Consider the following 26,967-nt stretch of genomic DNA (forward strand, 5'->3'; position numbering starts at 1 on the left):
AGTCAACTACCTAGCCTTCGACAAACGGTAAACGCGGTAAAAGTAGAAAGTAAAATTATGTCTGACCTTAACGACCAGGTTTCCCCGACCACAGAGGCCCTAGTAGGTCCTAATGTAACTGACCAAGCTCACGGTGGGGACCAGGAGGGAGCGGACATGCCTTTACCCCCCGCCACTACCCAAGAACTAGTCTCCCGACCAGCCCCGGGAGGAAGACAACCCTACAGAGAGAGAACTCTGCACGGAAGAAGAGGAGAGCGCCGAGGAAATAGAGCTCCAGGACTCCCCAACGAGTACCCCCAGGAGCGGCTCACGCAGGAGCGGCTCACCTCCACAACCGCCTTCCCCCAGCGAAGCGGAGAGGATGCTACAACAGGCGTTCCTCGTCAGCCTGACAGCCTCTACCGAACGCGATCGACTTCAGGGTGAACGCGACCGTCTCCAGGCACAACAACGGAGCGAAGAAGAGCGCACTCGCCTAGAGATGAGACGCCTTCAGACAGAAGAGAATATGGCAAGAGACCGGGCCGACGCCCAGCGCGCCGCTGCCGGTGCCCAAAGAGAAGCAGATCTCACCAAGCGCGAAGTCGAGCGCGACAAGTTACAAGCGCAGCTAATGGAGCAGCTGATCCGCAAGGCAACACCCTCTCCCTCCGCCAGGGGTTCAAGGAACTCGTCGAGACAACAGTCAAGGGCAGCGTCTCCTCAACGAGCAAGCGACCCTGAACTTGACCAACAGACCGAGTCTAGACCCCCCGCAGACCCCCTTCCCAGACCGGTCCAAGCGAGACCCAGCTACAAGGAAGGAGCGGCATACACTGCGGAGAAGCTAAATAAACGATTACAGGATCTGGAAGATCTGATAGAGGAAGAAGAGGGAGAGGAGGAGAACCAAGCCCGACGACAGCACAGTACTCCACCGGACCAGGAGGTCCCATACAGTCCAGGCTATACCCCCGCGGCGCTGCGCTACAGACCCCCGACTCTATTCACGGGTGAGCACGACGCACGACCAGCCCCGAGGAATAGCACCTGGACCAGCGGGCCATGGTACCCTGTCAGTACCAGCCCACAGCGAGGCGCAAGAGGGGACTCGCCCAGGAGGTCTCTCCCCCAACGCTCGCCGATGTATCAGCCATCCACGGCGTCATACATTGCCACGCCGTCATTCCCAGACTTCGCCTATGAGAGTCGAGCACAGTACACGGAGCTCCGGATGTGCTTAGAGACAATGATGGTGGATGTCGCTGATGAACGCCACAAGTATGCAATATTACTGAAGCACCTGAAAGTACCGCGAGCGCACAATATAGCGCTAGCCTATGCCACCTCTTCGACACCATACACAGCGGCCCTAGCGGCGCTGGACCAGAGATATGGACGTATATGGGATTACGTAATCCAAGAGATAAGGCATATTGATCGCCTACCCCCAGCCACAGACAATCGCTCACTAGACGACCTGTCAATCAAAGTGCAGTCCCTGGTAGGGATGCTGGGAGCGCAACGGGAAAAGGGCATGCATGAGCTATACGCCAACTCTAACGTCGAGAGGATTTTGGAGAAGCTGCCACCCGCAAGACAGGAGCGCTTTAGGCGACAGAGAGATTACCGGGATCCCAACGGCCCCGAGCCATCCCTCCTTGATCTAGCCGACTTCCTGGCGAGAGAAGTCAGCAGCTTACGACTAGATACATTCGGGCGGAGCACGCCAAGCTCCAGAGAGGGACCCAGGAGAATAAATGATGGAAGAAGATCGGTGACTGTCATGCACCAATCAGAGTCAGTGCCGAGCAGTAAGAGTCACAGCACCCCCTCGAGAAAAGAGAAGTGGAAGATAGCGTGTCCCTACTGTGAGAAAGAACACTGGCTGTCACAATGTGACCTATTCACAAAGATGAATGCAGAAGAAGTGAGTCAATGGATAAAGTCCAACCGGCGCTGTTATCGATGTGCGCGGCCCCACATGGCAGCCGAATGCCGCCTAAAGAAAAGGTGCAGCCGGTGCGATGGAGCCCATCTAGATATACTACACGATAGTAACAGAAGACAGCCTCCACCTGCACCACGGAGCGGCACCAAGGCAAGTGTCATGTACATTGACCCCGCCAGCAGCAGCGGCGCCCAAGTGCTCTTAAAGGTAGTCCGTGTGACATTGAGCTACCAAGATAAAGTCATGGACACTTACGCCGTCCTTGACGACGGGTCAGAGAAGACCCTTCTGCTCGCGTCCGCTGCGGCCCAGCTGGGACTGCGGGGGAGCAAGAACGAAATGACGATTCGGACAATAAGAAGAGATTTAAAGACGATAAAGGGCGAGAATGTCTCCTTCACTATCGCAGCAAACGGGCAGCCAGAGCGACGGTACAAGATTACAAATGCTTTCACCAGCCAAGAAATAGGACTATCGCAGTACACCTACCCTGTCACCAAGTTGATGGATAAATATGTGCACCTGCGCCAATTACCTATCCCGCTCATAGACGGCGCTACCCCGACCCTGCTGATAGGCTCCGACCATGCAGAACTCATAGTCCCGATTGACCGGGTTCATACAGGACCCCGAGGCTGTCCTGCAGCAGTCGAGACCCGCCTAGGGTGGACCCTACAAGGCCCCCTCGCTAAATCTCTCAACCGAACAGCAGCCACTAGCTGCCTCCACTCCAGAACGACAGAAGAAGACACCACTCTCCTGCAGCATGTCGAGAGGCTATGGACCCTAGAGACAATGCCCTTTAAGAACGAAAAGAAAGATATTCGCTCTAAAGAAGACATTTACGCCATCAACCTACTCGAGCAGGGGACAAAGAGAGTCACAGTCGGCGGAGTGATGAGATACGCAACTCCACTCCTGAGGCGAGAGGGAATGCCCACCTTTCACGCAAAGAAAGACGCCACGGAGCGCTATCTATTGAACACGGAGCGGCGCCTAGCCAAAGACCCCGCTCAAGAGAGTGTGTACCGCGCTGAGATTGAGAAGCTAATCACAGCGGGACACGTAACAAAGATTGACATTAAAGAGGCCGATCAGACGACCGAATCATGGTACGTGCCGCATCACAAGGTCCATCACAACGGCAAGGATCGCATTGTGTTTAACTGCAGCTACCAGATCGGATCCCAAAATCTGAATAAAGAGCTCTTGCCCGGCCCCACACTCGGCCCCTCCCTACTAGGCGTGTTACTGCGCTTCCGCCAGGACAAGGTGGCTATCAGCGGGGATATCAAAGGGATGTTCTTGCAGGTGAGACTAGTAGAGGAGGACAAGCCTCTGCTGCGGTTCCTATGGAGAGAGAGGATCGGAGATGAGAACCCAGCCATCTACCAGTGGGAAGTACTCCCCTTCGGAACCACATGCAGCCCGTGCTGTGCTACATTCGCACTACAGAAACACGTCACAGAGGACCCAACAGCAGATGAAGAGGTCCAACACAGTGTGAAGAACAGTTTCTACGTGGACAACTGTTTACAAAGCGTTTCGACTCAAGAAGAAGCCGAGGCTCTCCTAATCAAGTTACGCGCCTCCCTGATCAAAGGCGGCTTTGATCTCAGGCAGTGGGCCAGCAGTGACCCGCACGTATTGCGCAGCCTCTCCCCCGCGGACAAGGCTGCCAGCAGCGAGACCTGGATGGCGACAATCCCGGGAGAAGCCCAAGAAATGACACTAGGACTAGTCTGGCGCTTCAAAACAGACTCGCTCCACTATAGACACAAACCCTTGGCTCCAGAGCAGGGAAGGTCGACGGCGATACCGACCACCAGACGGAGTGTGTACAGAACACTCGCCAGACAATATGACCCGTTGGGATGTATTCTACCTTACACCACCAGGGCAAAGATGATTGTACGAGCACTATGGGACAAGGACCAGGGCTGGGACGACCCAATACCCGCACACCTTGCCTCAACATGGAGAGAGTGGGAGACGGAACTCCGCTCACTCCCAGGCGTCAATATACGCCGCAGCTACTTCCCATCCACAGTGAGGCCAGAGACATGCGAGATTGATCTACACGTCTTCAGCGACGCCTCCGAAGTAGCCTACGGATCGGTGGCCTACCTGCGTGCCCAAGAGAAGGGAGGAAAGATACACACTGCTTTCATCCTGGCCCGCTCAAGAATAGCCCCACGTAAGCAACAATCTATCCCACGTCTAGAGCTCTGCGCAGCCCTAGCAGGAGCGCACCTAGCCACGTTAATCCAACGTGAACTCACCATTCCGGTGCACAGAACAATCTTGTGGTCAGATTCCACGACAGTACTCACATGGATCAAGTCTGATTCATGCAGATACAAAGTCTTCGTGGGAGTCAGAGTCACCGAGATTCAAGAGTTAACAGAAGAAGCGAGCTGGCGGTATGTGGACACCAAACACAACCCAGCTGACGTCATCACCCGGGGAATGTCTCTGGATGACCTAACCCGTCGCAACATCTACAGTGACGGACCAGAATTCCTCAAGCTCCCGGAAGGAGATTGGCCCACGCCCACCCCGCGGGAAGCAAGTAACGAGGAGGCTGAGAACAAGAAACCTATGTTCTGTGGACTGAGCACAGTCGCCTCCACAGACCCCAACATAGATGACTGCATTACCCTAGAGAGTGCGCAGCAAAGAACATTCCTGCGGCACCACCCAGAGATTCAGTCCACCACTGACATGTCAGCAGCTGACTACGAAGAAGCAGAACTTCTTCTACTACAACGAGCCCAGAGAGACTCGTTCCCCGATGAGCTAGACTGTCTACAGGGAGGAAACCCCGTCCCATCAGACAGCAGACTGATTCACCTGGCACCAGAGAGTGACGCCCATAATCTCATCAGAGTGGGTGGTCGCCTGCGGACAGCCCCCGATCTACCAGATGACATTAAGTACCCGATCGTCTTGAACAGCCGACACAAGGTCACAGAGCTGATCATAAAGAAATACGACGAGGATGTACACCACGCAGGAGCAGAGAGAGTCTTCGCGGAGATCAGACGTCGTTATTGGATATTGCAAGGGAGAGAAGCAGTACGGCGCTTCCAGCGAACCTGTCTAGACTGCCGTAAGTGGCGCGCGCAGCCCAGCATACCACGGATGGCTGACTTACCCCCCTGTCGCCTCCGAATCGGCGACAAGCCATTCCACTCCACAGGCATGGACTGCTTTGGCCCGTTGTATATAAAGAGAGGAAGAGGCACCGAGAAGCGGTGGGGTATTGTATTCAAATGCATGACCACCAGAGCGATACATATCGAGCTCCTTCCGACCATGAGCACAGACTCATTCCTTATGGCCTTCCGAAGATTCACATCACGGAAAGGAAAACCGTCTACATTGTTGTCTGATCACGGGACCAACTTCAAAGGCGGAGAAAGAGAGCTGAGAGAGAGCTTCCAAGCTATGGGCCCAGAACTTAAGACCCACCTCGCTCCATCCCAGATTGACTTCCAGTTTAATCCCCCAAACGCACCCCACTTCGGTGGAACCTGGGAACGAGAAGTACGTTCTATAAAGACAGCCCTGTACGCCGTACTTGGGGCCCAGACTGTGGCGGAGGAAGTCCTAATGACAGTCCTCACGGAGATCGAGGGAGTATTGAACTCAAAGCCCCTCGGTTACGTCTCCAGTGATGTAGCAGATGTCGACCCAGTCACCCCCAACACACTCCTAATGGGGCGGCTGGACCCCGCGCTACCCCAGACAATGTACAGGCCTGAAGAAGCGAACGGCCGAAGAATGTGGAGGTACAGCCAAGTACTAGCTGACAAGTTTTGGAGCAGCTTCCTACTTCACTACCTACCGTCTCTACAGACCCGCCAGAAGTGGGTAAAGGAGAGAGACAATTTGACAGAAGGAACAGTCGTCATGATTATTGACCAGTCACTACCCAGAGCTATGTGGCCGGCTGGCCGCGTAAGCAAAGTGATCACCGGTGCCGATGGCAAGGTCCGAGCAGCTGAAGTACTCGTCCAAGGGCGCACTTACACACGTCCCGTGGCTAGGCTCATAGAACTGCCCCGACTCCCAGATACTATCGATGATGACCATGACCCCATGACTTTGTGAGTTGACTGACCCTTACAGCGGACCTTGAGTGGTAGACAGTGCGGTTAATCTGTCTCTGCTTAGCTAATTAGGTGGGACTAATTAGGGATCAGATTAAACCGAATATATATATTTATTTATATATATATATTTAATTGTATTTGTATATCGTTTGATATCCCCTGTATATTCCTTGTACAATATGCACTGAATATCCCTTTAGTCTACTAAACAGCCCATAATAGTTTCATTCTACCATTGGACGAGAACCTGGCGCCAGGTTGCCATACCCCTAGGTCCAAGTTCAATCGTGCCGCCTAACATGTCGTGGCAAGCCCCGGTTCCGCGCAGGAATATGTCGGGCGAAATACGAATGGTACTATTTGTTCATAGCGCATATATATATGGCGCAAGTAAAGTAGAACTTTCTTTTAGTCCAGTTCTTTACCCTCCAACAGAGTGACAGACGCGAAGCCTCCCCACGACGCACGTGTGGTGTAGTAAGGCCTACTTGGCCCCAGAATAGGCATTGAGATATCGTGTAGATTAATAGCTGAATAGTCATAGTTTGGCACTATACCGTCGAGTTGGACGTATTCTATTAAGCTAATAATAGTCTATTTATGTATGGTGCATCGTTCGGTTAGAGTTCTAAAGTTATCAGTACCCCCATCGTTCCTGACGTTATCTGGACGCTTAACCAGGCTGGGCAGACCCCTAGTGGTGCTTGCATCCGAGGAGCTCCGGGCCAGGGCGACTGGACCTGTATATTGGATTACTCTACCCGGACGACGGCGAGCCTTCCACGGCTTGGATTATGCTTTGGGTGCTTTGATTATTCCATGGATAAAGGCCAACACTGCGGAGTGTTGGAACTACCCCCCGGAGAGGACTCCAGGTGAGACGGCGCTCTACACCAGTGAGGTCGCCTCACGTCTCTCCGTTGTGGACCGGCAGCTACCGTCCACAGAGGGTCCAGCTGTAGTCGTCTGCGGACCGAGGTTCTGTGGGCACCGTGTTCAAGACTTTGAATTCTCCCAAGACACCGTCGGCCAGATGGGATACCGCCAGCGGCTTCTCTAACCCCCCCCTCCTACTGTCTTACAACCAGCGGGACCCCCCCCCCCCCTTAGTGTATCCAGCTATAATCATTTAAGTACCATCGCTATCGTTTCCTAAATATTCCAGGTTGTATACTTACTCCCTGCGTAACCAGAGATTGGACATTCAATGTTGATTTACCTACGAATACTCATTTGCCATAAAAGTGCATATTTCAAATCATAAGTGTAAACAAGTGAACGTTGTATATACCCTTTGCTATATTAAACCTTCGATTTGGTACATTTGTGTGGATTCGTTTCATCAGGTGGGAAAGTGTTCATCATACTTATATCATGTACTGGATGGCCAGAAGTTAAAGTACAAGAGGTAGTGGTATTAAATACCATATCTAACAATACAGTCAGGGAATTGTACCCTTCAGTTACATCTAGTGATATTAGACTCATCCCAGTGGCCGCCAATGTGTTAAGCCAGAAAAACTGCGAAGTTGATCCAATGTTGCTAATGTACTGATATTTACTAACATGGCAAGGTTTTCATATTGAATTGAATTACATTTGAGATTAATCCAGAGGACACCAGCTCATTAACTATTCATGGTTCTTCCACTGCCATTCTAGATGGTGTGTGTGTGTGTGTGGGGGGGGGGGGGGGGGTCACTCACAGGTCCTATCAAGGATAGGATTGTTTATTTTGTCGCCATAGCAATGCTTGAAAATACTAATTATTTATTTCTAATTAAAATGTAAAATGTCTACAAATGACACTTTTAATCTCTCTGTATTGTGGTGGCATTAGCTATAATTTTTTTTCAATTTTTTATTAACAACACACATTGTTTATTCCTCTTGGACGTCATGTGCCGCTCTCCATTAGAGACAACCCATCAACATATCAAACCTCATATATATACGGTACTGTAACTGCACAGGACCAATATCTCACTATACTACTATATACACTATAGGCCTAGATCTGGCTGGAAAACCCTTCCTCATTCTCAGATTGACCATCATGATGTTTGTTTTGCAATGCACTGCTAGCTGGCTTACTGGCTACCACCACCAAACCACTTCAACTCATACAGAACGCAGCAGCCCGCCTGATCTCCAATCTACCAAAGTCAGCCCACTTCTCAGAGAGCTGCACTGGTTTCCCATTGTCGCACAAATCCTTTTCAAGGTCCTTGACCTAGCTGGCATAAACCACCGCAACACTTCCAGGATTCTGAAATCATGGGAGGGAGAGCGGGGGGAGAAAATGAATGAATGTGGATGAGAGCCTCGACATTAAGTGGTTGTTGCTACGGCTGTGGGTGTGCTGGAGACATGAACCAATATATTTGTATATGCCTGAACACGGCGCGACCAATCCCAAGTCTACGCATGTGCAGATTTCCCACAGAGTCTAGGTCTATCAATCTGTGCATGCGTAGTTCGGGAGTAGGTGCGAAAAAGCGACTATAGCTCCGCCGAGAGAAAGTGCCGAACGACTTGGGATTGGTCCTGCCATGTTCAGGAGACTCAGGCGTATAAAAGTCTATTGGATCATGTCTCCAGCACCCCCACAGCCGTAGCTACAACCACTTAATGTCAAGGCTCTCATCCATATTCATTCATTTTCTCCCCCCGCTCTCTCCTCCATGAGCTCAATGTAACGCGGAAGTGCAGGGGTCTATACTGTGCAGCGAGTGAAACAACTCCTTCCTGCGAGTGGAATGGTCTCTAACTACACACCCTCAAGACCCCTCCACTCTACATCTTCTGGCCACCTCAGACCTACTCCTATCCCAGCTCCTGGGGGTCATCAAAACGAAGCAGGCTATTCTCAATCCTTGCTCCACAATGGTGGAACGAACTCCCCACCACAGTCAGGACAGCTGAAACTGAAATTGAACTATAATTGTATTTTTTATAGTAAATAGATACCATAGACCATGATGAAACTATGTATCCTGCAAATGACCTTGGAAACTTTCAACTACAAATACAAAAGGACATACTTTCAACCTTCGATAGACCGTATATGACATCGCTTCCACACACACACACACACACACACACACACACGCACGCACACACACACACACACACACACACACACACACACACACACACACACACACACACACACACACACACACACACACACACACACACACACACACACACACACACACACACACACACACACACACACACACACACACACACACCCCTTGAACGAAAGTGATTTTAGTTTTTTATTCTTCTTCTCTTCTGTGAATAATTCCAGTCAACATTCGAGGAATCCGCCGGGCCGGATCCGTCAGCGAGGTATTTCTCATTATAGTCGGGCAACAGCGCTGAATGCATGTAAAGATTGAGTGTCCTTGCCTATTGTCTCTCCACATTTTTCCTTCAATGGCACAGCCTCAATAAAAGGAAAGCTATGAACTCTTCTCTAAAGGAACCTTACCGTCTGCACCCCCCCCGCCCCCTTCTCCAGTGACAAATCAATAGAACTGCGCAATCAACATTCTTGCTGCGTGATTGCTTGCAACAAAGGCACATGTACGACATGGTAGAGCAAGGTGTAAAGAGTTTGGTCTGGTCTTGTACTCTCATGTTCCCAAAGACACATATAAGGCCAAAGGAAAGGATGCTTTCCAGAAGATTCATCAAATAATTCCATTGTAGTTTTTGCAAATATGAATCACATGTGAATTGTTCCAAATGTGATAATGTCACAAGTTGACAGGACCTTTCTGCTAATACATGACTGAACTTTGTGAGCTGCTATTTTTGCCCCAGGTTGTGTGCAGCCCTAGAAACAATATTTACATTGACTGTGATTAATTGACATTGACTGTGACTGCAATATCTGCTCCAGCTTGCAAATATTACCAAGCCCTGCACTATTTCCGCTTAAAATTGTCAGGCTGCTTGTCATTTTCTGGTTTCCTGCAACATTTATGCAAAACACGGTCAAGCTGCTTGGACTTTTCTCCTTCTCATGGCCAGTTCGCCTTACAATCTTCATTTGACAGTGGGTTTCTGTGGACGTTTTCCTGAGGCGTCTGTGCAAAGCTTTAACAATAGATTTGTATCAGCCATGAAGATTTGACCACACGCATAATTAACCTCTCCACTACATGAGACACATCACAAGGAGGACTGACATTATAACAGAATAAATCGCTGCAAGGAGGAAACTGCTTTGATGTCGGTGGCAGTTGAGTGCTTGAATAAAATATCAGGGAAGCGTTAAGTGAATGTGAGGGACAGAGAAAGACAGGGATGCAGGAACATGTGTGTGTGTGTGTGTGTGTGTGTGTGTGTGTGTGTGTGTGTGTGTGTGTGTGTGTGTGTGTGTGTGTGTGTGTGTGTGTGTGTGTGTGTGTGTGTGTGTGTGTGTGTGTGTGTGTGTGTGTGTCTCTCTCTGTGTGTGTCTCTCAAGTTCAAGTTCAAGTTCTTTAATAGTTGTCATACAGAAGTACAGAATACTTTCATACAAAATGCTTCTTACTGTTACGCTCCAGAGACTGTGCTAGACAAGATAGTATCAAATAACATAATGTGTGTGTGTGTGTGTGTGTGTGTGTGTGTGTGTGTGTGTGTGTGTGTGTGTGTGTGTGTGTGTGTGTGTGTGTGTGTGTGTGTGTGTGTGTGTGTGTGTGTGTGTGTGTGTGTGTGTGTGTGTGTGTGTGTGTGTGTGTGTGTGTGTGTGTGTGTGTGTGTGTGTGTGTGTGTGTGTGTGCGTGCGTGCGTGTGTGTGTGAGGTAGGTAAATGGTAAATGGTAAATTAACTGCATTTATATAGCAGCTTTTATCCAAAGCACTTTACAACCTATGGCTCACATTCACTCATACATTCACAGACGGCGGAGGTAACCATGCAAGAAGCCAACCTGCTCATTGGGAGCAGTTAGTTAGTTTGTCTTGCTCAAGGACACTTCGACACGCTGCCGGTAGGAGCCAGAACTGACCCGGGGACCTTCCAATTAACAGACAACCACTCTACCCCCTGAGTCACTGTCACACCCTAGGAAAGGAGAAAGGAGGGGGCTGGTGTTTGTGTGTCTGTACTGGTGAATGGGAGAGGTATTCTGTAGGGAGACAGAGGTGCGTGTAGCCTACATATAATTCTTGATATGAGATGAGCCCGGTGGCACAGTGGTTTGGTTGCATGCTCTCCCAGGGTTTGCATGGGTTTCCCCCGGGCAATCTGGTTTCCCACAAAGGCACTTCAATGGAGGTAGATGGTGCGCTGAGGAGCCCCCAGGTGAGTAGACTTCTGCGCCCACAAAGGAGGAGGAGATGAATGGAGGAGGAGGAGGAGGAGGAGGAGGAGGAGGAGGAGGAGGAGGAGGAGGAGGAGGAGGAGGAGGAGGAGGAGGAGGAGGGAATTGGAGGACACAACTGAAGCAGAAGGGAGTATATGTGCACACAGACATTCGGAGACTTCCGCTGAGCAAAGGTCTGCCATCTGGAACGTGGGCTCTCATCATAAAGCTCAGGTGTGTCTCCATGACCTCATTACACATCTATGGAAGACTAGTAGAGAGCTGGGGGAGGTGCCCGGAGTTCAGCCATCAGCCAATCCCCAGGTCACAATTGAGTAAAGGTCTAGACGTGGTGATGGAGCTGCAGTGAGTGATAATATCTCTGGTATCAGGGCCCCTCAGGGCTTTCTGGCTGCTGCCCATGTGTCTGATATGTGTTTAAAACACACCACAGAGTATTATTTAAAGGGGTCTAGATGAGAGCAAGGAAGATGAGGTAGTGAGTGAGTTTATGTGTGTGTGTCTTTCATTTGTGTTTTTTATGCTCATGTGTGAATTTGAGTATTTACTTGTGTGTGCGCACGTGCATTCAGGTGTGTGTGTGTGTGTGTGTGTGTCTGTGTGTGCGTGTGTATGGTGACTAAATACGTATGATCCAAATGCAGGTGTAAACCAGGTCATATAAAGTGGTTACCAGAAGAGAGCTGAAGTCAATTAAAACAATCTATTACTTATCTATTTTTGACATAGGATAACAAGGATGTTCGGTGTGTGGATATCTTGGGAAAAGTCGGAGCTAGCATGGAGGGGGGTGGTTCTGAGACTCTGGAATTAACTGCCTTCATGAGGTGTCGTGGGCCTAACTTGACAAAACACCAGTGAAGGGAGGTACCCACTTGATGATGTACTGGCTCTCACTGCCTATCTATCTACACTTGATAACCCTGGTGACATGCTGGCTCTCTCTGCCTATACGTTGATAATCCCGGTGATATGCTGGCTTTTGCTGTCTATCTATATACATGTTGGGTTGTGGTGGTCGTTGGGGGCCGTGTGGTAGGGTATGTAGCATCGGCATTGTCAATATCTGGAGCTCACATTTTTACCATTTCCTCCTGCACCCATACCCCTTACACTAAACCAGGTTTGTATCCTACCACCCCCCCCCCCCCCCCCAATTACACACGCACACACACACGCACACGCACGCACGCACACACACACACACATACACACACACACACACACACACACACACACACACACACACACACACACACACACACACACACACACACACACACACACACACACACACACACACACACACACACACACACACACACACACACACACACACACACACACACACACACACACACACACACACACACACACACACACACACAGATATCTGTATTAATGGATATGATGTGTATCACTCACAAGAAAGGTGGTGGTGTAGCTGTATCAAATCCAAATTAAATGCTGATTTAATTTAATCCAAATTAATTGCTGATTTAATTTAATCCAAATGAAATGCTGATGCCCTCAGAATCGTTGAGTAAACAACTTGAGTTTGTGGCCGTGAAGGTTGCGGTTTCTAAGGATTATCATCTCATGGTTGTTGGATGCTATAGACCTCCTTCTGCAATGTATATCTAAACTGACCACCTTGTTGTCTAAGTTGAATTTGGTTATCTAAACTGGGAAGGGTTGATACTAACTAATGCTTTCAAAGCACAGTGTGATTCTCTCAGTCTGACATTAATTCCCCTACTAGACCCACTAGATCCACTCACTGATCTAGTCCTAACTAATGTCCCTCTTAAGTACCCGGTACTCTGCTATTGGCCTTTTCCCAAATGATGTGAGTGATCACTGTGTGATGGCTGCTATGAGAGACACAAACCTGGCTTGGCTGTAAGGCAGAATATGAAGAGGTTTGTTGAGCAGGGTTTTCTATATGATCTATTTTATTTTGACTGGTATATAATTATTTAATTATAACTTATTGATGATGTTGAATTTAGAATTAAAGGTGCTGTAAGTGGTGTTTTTTTTGTTTGTTAAAATAAGTGTTCTACATGTTCAAATAATAGCTCTACACTCTATAAATGTTCTGGCATCCCGTTTCCACTTTATCCAAACAGGAGAGAGAACTCCACACTGAAATAACAACTAGGCCTAGTTTTATGCAAATGTGTCCTTGAAACAAGTTAAATAATTTACCAGTGCAGTAAGCTAATTTGGCTTGGCAAGATTTCTTGAAATAATAATAATAAAATATTGAAGGTTCTCTCTCCTGATTGGATAAAGTAGTAAGGGATACCAGAACATTTATTTTCTGTTTACTGCAGAGTGGAGGGACTGGGAGACCCATGTTACTAACCAAACACTCTATATCAGTGATGGCTGTCAGAATGTAAATGTCACCTTCCGTGGAGACTAATCAGGCACAATGCGGAACAGCTGGACGGTTCACTCTGAGACAGAGGCACCTGCTGCATAAAATACCTGACAACTCATCTCTCAGTGCTTGATCGTACTGACCATTGTGGTTAGTGTAACTAAACGTCTCTACAAGTCTTAGCATATATTTCTCTTGTGTTTTGATTATTCCCATTCTCCGTTGTTTGCTTTTTCCCGTGTCTCGTTCTTGGACTAACGCTCATTGTCTTCTCCTCTCTCCCCATCAAGGAACCGTACCTCAGAACCACCTCTCCCTGAACGTCAGCAAAACAAAAGAGATGATTGTGGACTTCAGGAGGTCGGGGGTCAAGGACTACAGCCCCCTCAGCATCGACGGGGCACCGGTTGAGAGAGTGAACAGTTTCAAGTACCTCGGAGCCCACATATCCGAGGACTTGACATGGACCACACACATTGACAGTGTTGTGAAGAAGGCACGACAACGCCTCTACTTCCTCAGGCGCCTAAGGAAGTTCCAAGTCAGTCAGAAGATCCTTAGGAACTTCTACTCATGTACAATAGAGAGCATCCTGACCGGCAACATCACCTCCTGGTTTGGGAATAGCACTGCACAAGACCGTAGCAGACTACAAAGAGTGACACGTTCAGCCGAACGCACAATTGGAGGGGGGCTTCCCACCCTCCAGAACATTTACAACAAGCGGTGCAAGGGGAAGGCTAAGAGAATTATTAAAGACTCGAGCCACCCGAACAACTGCCTCTTTGAACTGCTGCGGTCAGGCAAGCGATACCGGAGTCTTAAGGCGAGCACAGAAAGACTCAGAAGAAGCTTCTATCCCCAGGCCATCAGGCTGCTAAACGAACAATAATCACTATGCAACAACCATCAAATGCACACAGCACACACACCCACACGCACACACTCACTTAAACAAACAACACACTGCAGCAGCACCCACTCTCCACACTTTAGATCACCTAAACACACTTTACACTTTATATTTATTGGTAAAGGATTTGCACTACAACTCGTACACCTTACTGTAAATTGCACCTAAATTGTACCTCATCCCATTTCTCCATTTCTGCCTTGCACTATATAGTATTGTATATTAGTACACTGCACAGTATTGTATATTGTATGGTAACTACGTCTATTCTGCATCGAACATTGTACATATGTCTAAACTGAACACTGTGACCTAATTTTTTTTACTTCTAATTTTACTATGTTATTTTATTTCATACTTATCTTGTCTTGCACAGTCTCTGGAGCGCAACAGTAAGAAGCATTTTGTATAAAAGTATTCTGTACTTCTGTATGACAACTATTAAAGAAACTTGAAACTTGAAACTTGAATTCCCAGCCTCGCTACCCGTTCATTTCCCACTCATTCTTGCTCCCCCGGACTGGTTAGTACACGCACATGTAAACAACTGTCTCTAACATTTACATTTAACACCACATGAGTTTCTTGCATGCTAGACACACGTGACGCACCCATACACATACTGTAATTGAAACACACACACACTTCCCCCACTTAGGCCCCGTTAGTTTAGTATGATTTATGATTTCATTTACTTGTCTTTATCTATTCTGTTCGTATTCTGTCTCCTGTGTCTGTCTGTCCTGGGTTTCTGCCACACTTGACTCTCTTTAGTATTAGCGTAACAATAGAGCTATTAAGACTTATTTTATTTTTCTATTTTAGGAAGTCTTGTTTTTCTCTTGATGTCAGACAAAGACATTGAAGTGACCTTCTTGTCAGTTCTTTCAGATCACTATGGTGATCTGCTATACATGAATGCATCAGCACATTGTCTCCATATGTTGGATACTGTATATCCATGGCCATAGCCAGCTATGAGGTCACCGAGGTCTGGACCTCGGTAACTATTTGTAACTATAAAAAAAATGAGTGATCATATCTCTGGTATCAGGGCCTCTCAGGGCTTTCTGGCTGCTGCCCATGTGTCTGATATGTGTTTAAAACACATCACAGAGCATTATTCAAAGGGTCTAGAGGAGAGCGAGAGAGAGGAGGAGGAGGATGTATTAAGTATGTGTGTGTGCAGGTGTATGTTTGTGTGTGTGAAATAGTCTTTCATTTGTGTTTTTTGAGCTTGTGTGTGGATTTGAGACGTGCACATGTGCATTCAAGTGTGTTTGTGAATTTGTATTCACTTGTGTTTTATGGTTTGTGTGTGCATTTGCAAATCTGTGTGCAGGTATGCAGATTTGTGAACTCTTTTAGTTGTTCACTTGCACAAAATAATTGTGTGCATTTGTGTATTTGCCCATCTGAAGGCTTGTGTGAATGTCTATATTTACTTGTAGCTGTGTCTGTGTGTAAGTTTGTGTGTGTGAATTTGTATGTGACAAGAGATTAGTGGGGGAGGGGGAGAGGGGACTGAGGTAGTGTTGACTCCTCTCACTCCTTTTTGGAAAAACGCCTAAACATACCATTACATAAAGATGTGTACAACAAAATTTGTTGTGATATTGTTATCGACTTTGGACGTGTTCTAGGTAATACTTCAGGCTATGACCCCAGGACTGTTTTCAGCTAATAACTATAAAGATAGATCTGCATGCATCTGTTTGCAAAATAATTCAGACAAAAATGAAGAAAAAAAAACGTTTATTTCTGTGTGTTCAAACATCTGTAACTCTATGACCTCTTGTACAGTGTCCCCCACCCACCCCTCCTACCCAACCCCCCCCCCCCCCCCCCCCCCTCCTATCCAACCCCCCCCCCCACCTCCAATGTACAGTCCCCCCCCCCCACCTACCCAACCTCCTCCAATGTACAGTTTCTACGTCAAATGTATATACCTTTTTTCTGGACTCTTTTCGTATCACAAACAGTACTGTATTTGCAAATCTGGTATGTCATAAATGTATAGATGTAGCAGTACTGTCTATCTGTATGTCATATATGTTACGATTAATTGAAAATGGGGGACCCTGATGTAAACAAGACGAAAGTATTTCTCTGGTCTGCATCCCCTTAACAATTGTATGTATTGAGCTGTACTGTACTGTACCCATTCTGCAATCTGTTAATAAAGTTTTCATTCATTCATTCATTCATTTATTCATGACAATATCACTCAGAGTGATTCTGTTGTGGAATACAATTGTGAGTGTTTCCTTTCAAAAGAGGCAAGACTGCTACAAATGGTTCCAGAATAGGGTCCATTTTACTTTTGGTATGCAATCAACAGACGTTTTATGCATGTCTTGTGTCTTATTGTCATGATCGTAGGAAGCCAAAATTGAGCAACCCTACCACATACAAACAGAATGAAACCTATATAGCCATGTACTATGAGCAGAATGAAACCTACCCACGTACTAGCAGAAGGTTTAAGGTTAGTTAAGTGCTCCATATTCTTTGAGCTGTGCAGAGTGTGAATAATATGGTCTTCTATACCTACTGTATATACACCTATCTACTGTTTTTCAGGTTTCATTCTGCTTGTAGAGTCACTCTGTGTGTGTGTGTGTGTGTCCATCCTTGGAATGTTTGCACACTGACTTTTTCACTTCTTGTAGCCACATGCGTGTGTACCACACTACCACATACAGGCTTAATGTGCTCACATTCGGGGCAGGGGGCTTGTCCAAGTAGGAGAACAGAGAGAGATAGTACAGTTCAACAAGGATCCCTCTGGGCTGTGGACAGCGCATCCATTAGTGCCAACATGTAAAGACGGCCTGGTTCCTTCCCTCTTTTATTCTCTCTGTATCCAGAAATAGTGGGAGTTTCTTGCCGCTGCTCAGTTGAACAAATATTCCGTGTGTGAAAGCACTTAAAGTACGGCACACGCCAAGAGGAGAGGGGGGCAGACGAGAGTTTAGCCCTAACGGTAACCCGACCCCCGTTAGAAGAGCATTCAGCGTCAGATTGCAGGGGCTTAGAGCGCTCTCGCTGCGCTTGAATGGGGAGAGAAGAGGCTACAGTATCTATCTCGGGCCATGTTTCCACGTGTCTTTGATGGAGAGCAGATACACGCGTGGAACTGTAGAGGGTGCCGGTGCAAACTGCAGTCTCATCAGAAAGCGTGAATTAAGTACTAATTGACCACAGGAAATAAGGTACATAATGTACGTTGTGTTATAGCCATAAGTAATATATTTGCTTGTATAAGTAATATTATTATTATTATTATTAGGGCTGTGAGTTTATCGCCTTAATTAGATTAATTAATTAAACAGCAAATTATCGCGTTATGAAAATTAACTCAAAATTCAAAAAAATTTAATTAATTATTTTTTAATAAATACAATATTTTTTATCTCATTCATTCCATAAGAACATAGAATACACATTTACAGACTTTTTTTATATGGTCCATTGGCATGTTCTTGGTATCTGAGTAAAAATTGTAATGAACCAAATGAGAATATCAATTACATTTTTTTTTATCTTTGACTGTGAATAACACTATGCTCAAATTGACCAGACCTGAAAAATCTAAGCAAATTAATAGATGGAAGATTATTAAACAGAAGGTTTTGTAGATACAGTACTAAATTCTGCCATCCGGACACATGCAATTTGAAATATGATTATAGAATATAGAATATCAGGCATAAAATGGTTATGCGATTAAAATGCGATTAATTAGATTAATTCATTACAAATCGTGTAATTAATTAGATAAATTTTTTTAATCGCCTGACAGCACTAATTATTATATTATATTAACATTTTGTCCAACACAAAGTCCAACACAAACAGTGTGACTAGGAGTTGAACTAACAATGCTTGTGGTTGTGGGCGGGTGCTCTCACCATTCAACTAAACCATCCACCCACCCTGATACAATCATACAAACACAGCAATATTATGATAATCAAAAGTTTGCAAAAAAAAATTTAAGTTAAAGTTTTTTGGGGGGGAGGGGGGCTCACAAGTTCTGTACAACAAGTCAGCAGGAAGGATACAAGTGAGTAAGTGATATTGTTTGTGTCAAACTTTCTGTGCTCATCTTCCCGTTGAAAACGGTGCACGAAGGGTTGAAGCAAATGTTTTGTCATATTGGAGGTTCTTCCTTGCTTGCACAAAATACTCTTGCTGCAGGTATTGAGTGTTGACATAATCCCTCTTTTTTGTGAAGTTCAATAAATTGTTCAAGCGTTTGCTGCCGTTAGCCATGTTCCAGGAAAAGTAAACAAGATCTCTGCTCAGCTGATGCGACCACTTTAGTCGCAAATGCTAGTAAAACACTCTCACTGTCGAGCCCTGCATCATATGATGACTGAATTAGTTTGACCTTTCTTCCCGACCAAAGGTTGCATTACTGTCATAGTAGGTAGTAGGTAATAGGTAGTAATATAATCACAGTAAATGACTTAGTAGCAAAGTGCATAATAGTAAAAGACAGTATGAAGGTTAGTTAGTGTGGGTGACCTGGCAAAAGGCACACACACTTTTATAATCTATACTCTTTATTCTTTCTTTATTATTTCGCAGATTTTTGTCCAACTACTCCTCCCAGAGCTTTTGCACCACACACAAGTGTTGCATACTCCCTTTCTGAAGCCACGCCCCCATTCAGAAGCCAAGCCCATAACCCAGTGCTTCTCAAACTTTTTCTGTCAGGCCCCCCTTTGGCGGACCAAAATATTTTGCCCCCCCCCCCCTCGCCCAAAATAGTCATGAAATGGGCCATGTTTAACTTTATTGAAATAACACCAATATTGTGACCTTTCAAATTGGCCCTATATTTTGTTTTCAGAGCTGTCATGGATGAAAAGCCAGCTTCACACAGATACTGTATGTGGTGCTGAATGGTATCAACACCTTAACTGCTGCATCATGAGATACTTGGTGGGCCATGAGATGAGATACTTGGTACTCAGCACCACACTCTGAAACTAGCTCTCTAGGTGGTATCAGATAAGAGTTCTTCCAAGAGTTTGGATGGAGATGTGTCAGGAAGCTTTGTCTCAATGTTGTCTGTAAAGGTTTTTTTTATCCAGAGTAACTTGGTGATCCTTTTCTGTGTTTTATTAAATAATGATTTTCAGATTTTGAGAAATGGTATTTTCATGGAGAACAGTGCAGCTGCAACAGATAGCACTTTAGTGATAATTTTCTGTAATAAAAAAAAAAAAAAAAAATTTAATCTCAAGGCCCCCCCTGTCATGCCTCTGCGCCCCCCCTGGGGGGCGCGCCCCCCACTTTGAGAAACACTGCCATAACCCATTTCATATCTCGTGAACTGTTTGTTGTAGAGACTTGCGGGTGGCGCCATTGGACTCAGTGGGGATATACTCTTTCATTGGTTTATGTTGACCACACCCCCTATTTGTAGGCTCCTCCCCCCTTGTGTATCTTTTTAACCGTTTGTCGTAGAGACTTGCGGGTTGTGCCATTGTACTCGGTAGTCGGTAGGGATATTCTCTTTCATTGGTCTATCTTGACCACGCCCCCTAGTAATAGGCTCCTCCCCATTTTTTTCCTTTTGAACCGTTTGTCGTAGAGACTTGCGGGTTGTGCCATTGTACTCAGTAGGGATATCCTATTTCATTGGTTTATGTTGACCACACCCCCTATTCGTAGGCTCCTCCCCCCTTGTGTATCTTTTTAACCGTTTGTCGTAGAGACTTGCGGGTTGTGCCATTGTACTCGGTAGTCGGTAGGGATATTCTCTTTCATTGGTCTATGTTGACCACGCCCCCTATGCATAGGCTCCTCCTCCCTTGTGTATATTTTGAACCGTTTGTCGTAGAGACTTGCGACTACTCAGTAGGGATATCCTCTTTCATTGGTCTATGTTGACAACACCCAAACATTTTTTAAATATTTTGTCCCTTAACTTAAACGGCAAGTTTAATATCTGGAGACACTTTGAAATAATTCCAAATCAAAGACATAGTGAGCGAATCCACTAACAGGCTTGTTGTCATGCTGTAAGTAACGATGCCATCAAGCGCACACCGATAGACGTCTGCCCAAACATCTTTAGAAATGTGAAAGCCAATGGGCGGCTAAGTGGCACAGTGGGCAAGGCGCTCGCCACTAACGCAGGAGATGCTGGGTTCGAGCGCAGCTCTCGCCGTTGCTTCCGGCTTGGCTGGTCGTTCATACTAATACAATTGGCAGTATTAGGGGGTGGGAAAGCCGGTGGGTGGGGATTGGACGTTGTGGACAGCGACTCCTACAGGTTGGTTGGTGCGCCTGTACAGCAGAATCAGGAAGCAACGGGGGCAGCGTGAGCCTCCCACGCGTTACTCCTCGCCGCTGAGAGATCGCGCTGTACAGGTGAAAAGATGCGACAGCTGCACTGTAAAAATGTTCACCCTAAAGTTACAATAAATTACTGGCAATATTTTGCATGACTTTTACAGTAAGATTCACAATAATTTACTGTGAATGGCTTCACAGCAATGTGTTGTACTTTCACAGTAATGGTAGTACAATACATTGTTGTAATTTCACAGCTTCATACTGTAGGAAATTACTGTGATATTACAATAAATTACTGGCAATATTTTGCATGACTTTTACAGTAAGATTCACAATAATTTACTGTGAATGGCTTCACAGCAATGTGTTGTAATTTCACAGTAATGGTAGTACAATACATTGTTGTAATTTCACAACTTCATACTGTAAGAAATTACTGTGATATTACAATAAATTACTGGCAATATTTTGCATGACTTTTACAGTAAGATTCACAATAATTTACTGTGAATGGCTTCACAGCAATGTGTTGTAATTTCACAGTAATGGTAGTACAATACATTGTTGTAATTTCACAACTTCCAACAGTAAGAAATTACTGTGATATCACATTATTCTGTTGTATATATATTACAACAATGTATTGTGACTTCACAACATCAAATTGTAAGAACTTACTGTAATATCACATTATTTTGTTGTATATATATTACAACAATATATTGTGACTTCACAACATCAAATTGTAAGAAATTACTGTAATATCACATTATTTTGTTGTATATATATTACAACAATGTATTGTGACTTCACAACATCAAATTGTAAGAAATTACTGTAATATCACATTATTTTGTTGTATATATATTACAACAATGTATTGTGACTTCACAACATCAAATTGTAAGAAATTACTGTAATATCACATTATTTTGTTGTATATATATTACAACAATGTATTGTGTATTTACAATAGCCTACATGTATTTTTGTAGTCCAGCTCCAGTACACTTCCTGAAGGTCACACTTTGGTTTCCTGTCGTGTTTAATCACGTCATCCTATTGTATCTTGACATGAAACTATTGTATGAGCTTCCTCCAGAAGTATACTGGAGCTGGGGACTATAGAGTTATGCATGTCTATCATTGTAAATTGACTGTTATTTTGCCAAATTATATAATATAATAATTATTATTTTTCAATTATTTTGTTGGCAAGTCTTTTGCATTACTTTTCAGACTTGCCAACAAAATAATTGAATAATAATAATTATTATATTATATAATTTGGCAAAATAACAGTCAATTTACAATGGTATGCATAACTGTATAGTCCCCAGCTCCAGTATACTTCTGGAGAAAGCTCATACAATAGTTTCCTGTCAAATACTATTGGATGACGTGATTAATCATGACAGAAAACCAAAGTGTGAGCTTCTGCCAGGAAGTATACTGCGCTGGACTTCAAAAATGCACGTAGGCTATTGTACATTAAAAACAACAGTCCAAACGCACAAATGAGGTAAGCCAGCATTTATTGTCAAAAGACATAGAATTATTACAAATAATTACACGAGGTAAGCCGGCATTTATTGTCAAAAGACAGAATTATTACAAATAATTACATGAGGTAAGCCAGCATTTATTGTCAAAAGACAGAATTATTACAAATAATTACACGAGGTAAGCCGGCATTTATTGTCAAAAGACAGAATTATTACAAGTAATTATATACAAAGAATTATATTCTTATTCTTGAAATGGTAAATGGCTGTTTTCTTTTTTACAATTTGTGCACATTTTACCCATAGGAAAATCCTGCTCGTTGTACAAGTATCGCAGAGAAAATTCAAAGGTACTCAGTTGCACAAGAGTTTCGGACAGAGAAACGCAATGGTTTGAAAGCTCGGCGTTGCTAATAAACATTTTAAATATTATTTTATAAACTGCTGGTCAACACTGCTCAAAACGGCTTTAGCTGACTGATGCGCCTTGCACATCGAGCGTTTCGCCAGTTCTTCAGAGTTAATTATGGGATTTTATTGTCAAAAGACAGAATTATATTACAAAGAATTATATTCTTATTCTTGAAATGTTAAATGGCTGTTTTCTTTCTTCTTTTATATACAATTTGTGCACATTTTACCCATAGGAAAATCCCATATTAACTCTGAAGAACTGGTCCTCTGCGAAACGCTCGTTGTACAAGTATCGCAGAGAAAATTCAAAGGTACTCACAGTTGCACGAGAGTTTCGAACAGAGAAATGCAATGGTTTGAAAGCTCGGCGTTGCTAATAAACATTTTAAATATTATTTTATAAACTGCTGGTCAACACTGCTCAAAACGGCAAAACTAAGACAAAGTAATCATATTCGTAAGTAAAATGGTAAATGGCTGCTTTTTTTTCTTCTTTTTTTACATATTTGTGCACATTTTACCCATAGGAAAATCCCATATTAACTGTGAAGAACTGGTCCTCTGCGAAACGCTTGTTGTACAAGTATTGCAGAGAAAATTCAAAGGTACTCACAGTTGCATGAGGGTTTCGGACAGAGAAACGCAATGGTTTGAAAGCTCGGCATTGCTAATAAACATTTTAAATATTATTTTATAAACTTCTGGTCAACACTGCTCAAAACGGCTTTAGCTGACTGATGCACCTTGTACGACGAGCGTTTCGCCAGTTCTTCAGAGTTAATTATGGGATTTTATTGTCAAAAGACAGAATTATTACAAAGAATTAAATTCTTATTCTTGAAATGGTAAATGGCTGTTTTCTTTTTTACAATTTGTGCACATTTTACCCATAGGAAAATCCCGCTCGTTGTACAAGTATCGCAGAGAAAATTCAAAGGTACTCACAGTTGCATGAGGGTTTCAGACAGAGAAACGCAATGGTTTGAAAGCTCGGCATTGCTAATAAACATTTTAAATATTATTTTATAAACTTCTGGTCAACACTGCTCAAAACAGCTTTAGCTGACTGATGCACCTTGTACGACGAGCGTTTCGCCAGTTCTTCAGAGTTAATTATGGGATTTTATTGTCAAAAGACAGAATTATTACAAAGAATTATATTCTTATTCTTGAAATGGTAAATGGCTGTTTTCTTTTTTACAATTTGTGCACATTTTACCCATAGGAAAATCCCGCTCGTTGTACAAGTATCACAGAGAAAATTCAAAGGTACACAGTTGCACGAGAGTTTCGTACAGAGAAACGCAATGGTTTGAAAGCTCGGCGTTGCTAATAAACATTTTAAATATTATTTTATAAACTTCTGGTCAACACTGCTCAAAACGGCTTTAGCTGACTGATGCACCTTGTATGACGAGCGTTTCGCCAGTTCTTCAGAGTTAATTATGGGATTTTATTGTCAAAAGACAGAATTATTACAAAGAATTATATTACAAAGAATTATATTCTTATTCTTGAAATGGTAAATGCTGTTTTCTTTTTTACAATTTGTGCACATTTGACCCATAGGAAAATCCCATATTAACTCTGAAGAACTGGTCCTCTGCGAAACGCTCGTTGTACAAGTATCACAGAGAAAATTCAAAGGTACACAGTTGCACGAGAGTTTCGTACAGAGAAACGCAATGGTTTGAAAGCTCGGCGTTGCTAATAAACATTTTAAATATTATTTTATAAACTGCTGGTCAACACTGCTCAAAACGGCAAAACTAAGACAAAGTAATAATATTCGTAAGTAAAATGGTAAATGGCTGTTTTTTTTCTTTTTTTTACAATTTGTGCACATTTTACCCATTCACACACCGACGGGAGCATGTAGGGGTTAAGTGTCTTGCTCAAGGACACATCGACACGCTGCCCGGGGAGGAGCGGGAATCTCCGGATTGCCAGACGACTGCTCTACCTCCCGAGCCACTGTCGCCATGAAACTAGTACTTCCAGGTCTTACCCGAAAATGGAACTAATGAATACACTTTATGCACTCACTCAAAAGAACAAAAGAGGCACTCAAAATAACAAAAGAGGCGCAGGGACGACAGGAGCATGACAATTGTCTTTGCAAACCATTCAAAGTCTATGAGCTTCCGAAGAAGGGTGTTCACGTCAGGGGACGACAGGAGAAGGACGATTGTCTATACAGATGCAGACCATTCAAAGTCTATGAGCTTCCGAAGAAGGGTGTTCACGTCAGGGGACGACAGGAGAAGGACAATTGTCTTTGCAAACCATTCAAAGTCTATGAGCTTCCAAAGAAGGGTGTTCATGTCAGGGGACGACAGGAGAAGGACAATTGTCTTTGCAGACCAAAGTTTATGAGCTTACTTACGAAGAAGGGTGTTCACGTCAGGGGACGACAGGAGAAGGACGATTGTCTATGCAGATGCAGACCATTCAAAGTCTATGAGCTTACGAAAAAGGGTGGTCACTTGAGGGTTGATGGCGCTTCGCTTCTTTGCCCTGGAGCCTTTCTCCGGGTTGATGCCCAAGAAGAACCTGTTAATAAGCAAAGATACGTTTCAGTTTTAAATAGACTCAGCATTTATCAAGGTGCTCACCTGTGTTTTTTCATGGTACCTCTAACATAATGTTTACTCATCCGAATTTTGAAGCCATACTATAATGTGAATTAAACCATTATGTCAATTTCTTAACAAGATAGCAGCAACATCAAGTGATGGTGTGGTCCCAATTCACATAGTTGGTTCCAGGCTTCATACTCAAAGCATTTAATCTACTTTATGGCCTCTGTAGAAAGGCATGGACTTAATAGCCAGATAGTCTTTGCATGATAAGTCTTACTGATGACATTGATCATGTGTTCAGAGTGTTAAAATACCTTTGGATGAACTCAAGTGTGGATGATCCAACGGAAGGATACTCCAGGTTGAAGACATAGTAGCTGGTGAATAAAGCAGCTACCCCATGCAAAAATAATGGGTGTGGGCCCATCACAACTTCTCCCTCGATGGATAGCATCCATCCAGAAGGCTGCATTGCGTCACCTGAAATGAACAGATACCCCGTCATGCGTTGTTGTGGATAGGTATACATTCCTGCAAGGACATGACACAGAACTAAGGCTGTCTTAAATACTTCAAAGCTTCGTTCGATGGGCATGGGATTTGAATATGAAAATAAAATTTGATTATTAAAAAGAAAAAGAAAAATGCATATATATATATATATTTTTGCCAAATCAACTCTGCCTCTCTTACAACAAGCAATGCTGTCTCTTATTTAAGATGAGGTCGCACTGACAGATTTGTGTTCATTGTGCTGCTTTTATAAAGCCTCAAATGACGGCTTACAATATTTCATGAAAGCAAAGTGTTTTGTTTGTCTAAGATTTAAAAAGGTTTCAACTTTACAGCACTGACAAAGTTGAACATGAGACATGCCAGCTCAGGATATTATTTATAAGCGTCATATGTGTGCCGTATCACAAACTGCCTTCGGTCAGATTTTCCCCCTCGATGCAAAGGAACACAAGCTCATCCCTGAACATTATTACCTTGAATTATCAAACAGGGGGTGCTTGGGAGTGCTGCAGTATTCACATCAGCAACAGTGGCACAGGTCTGCAACAAAGTAACACACAATAGCAGATTTAACATTATGAAAGGATGAAGATAAGCTAATCCACGCACTACAGCTCACCACACATCAGCTCGGCCCATTTGGAGCAACTTGGGGGTTAAGTGTCTTGCTCAAGGACACTTCCGACATGCGGACAGTCAGAGCCAGGATTCGAACCACCAACCCTACGGTCGATGAACGACCATCTCTACCAACTGAGCTTCAGTCGCCCCTAATGTATTCACTCGCATTTCAAATATTTTAATATTTAAATAAACGTACATCAACTTCGAGCAGTAGTTTCTCCGTAGGCTCCTTGAAGTACACCATAAGGAGCAGGACGATGCAGGCACTGATCTCCGAAACCTCTGGATGATATCTGGCCAGAACATCCCTGATCTTCGGGTTGTCCAGTTT

This window comes from Notolepis coatsorum, assembly GCF_963971535.1.
Source record: "Notolepis coatsorum genome assembly, chromosome: 3".
NCBI lineage: Eukaryota > Metazoa > Chordata > Actinopteri > Aulopiformes > Paralepididae > Notolepis > Notolepis coatsorum.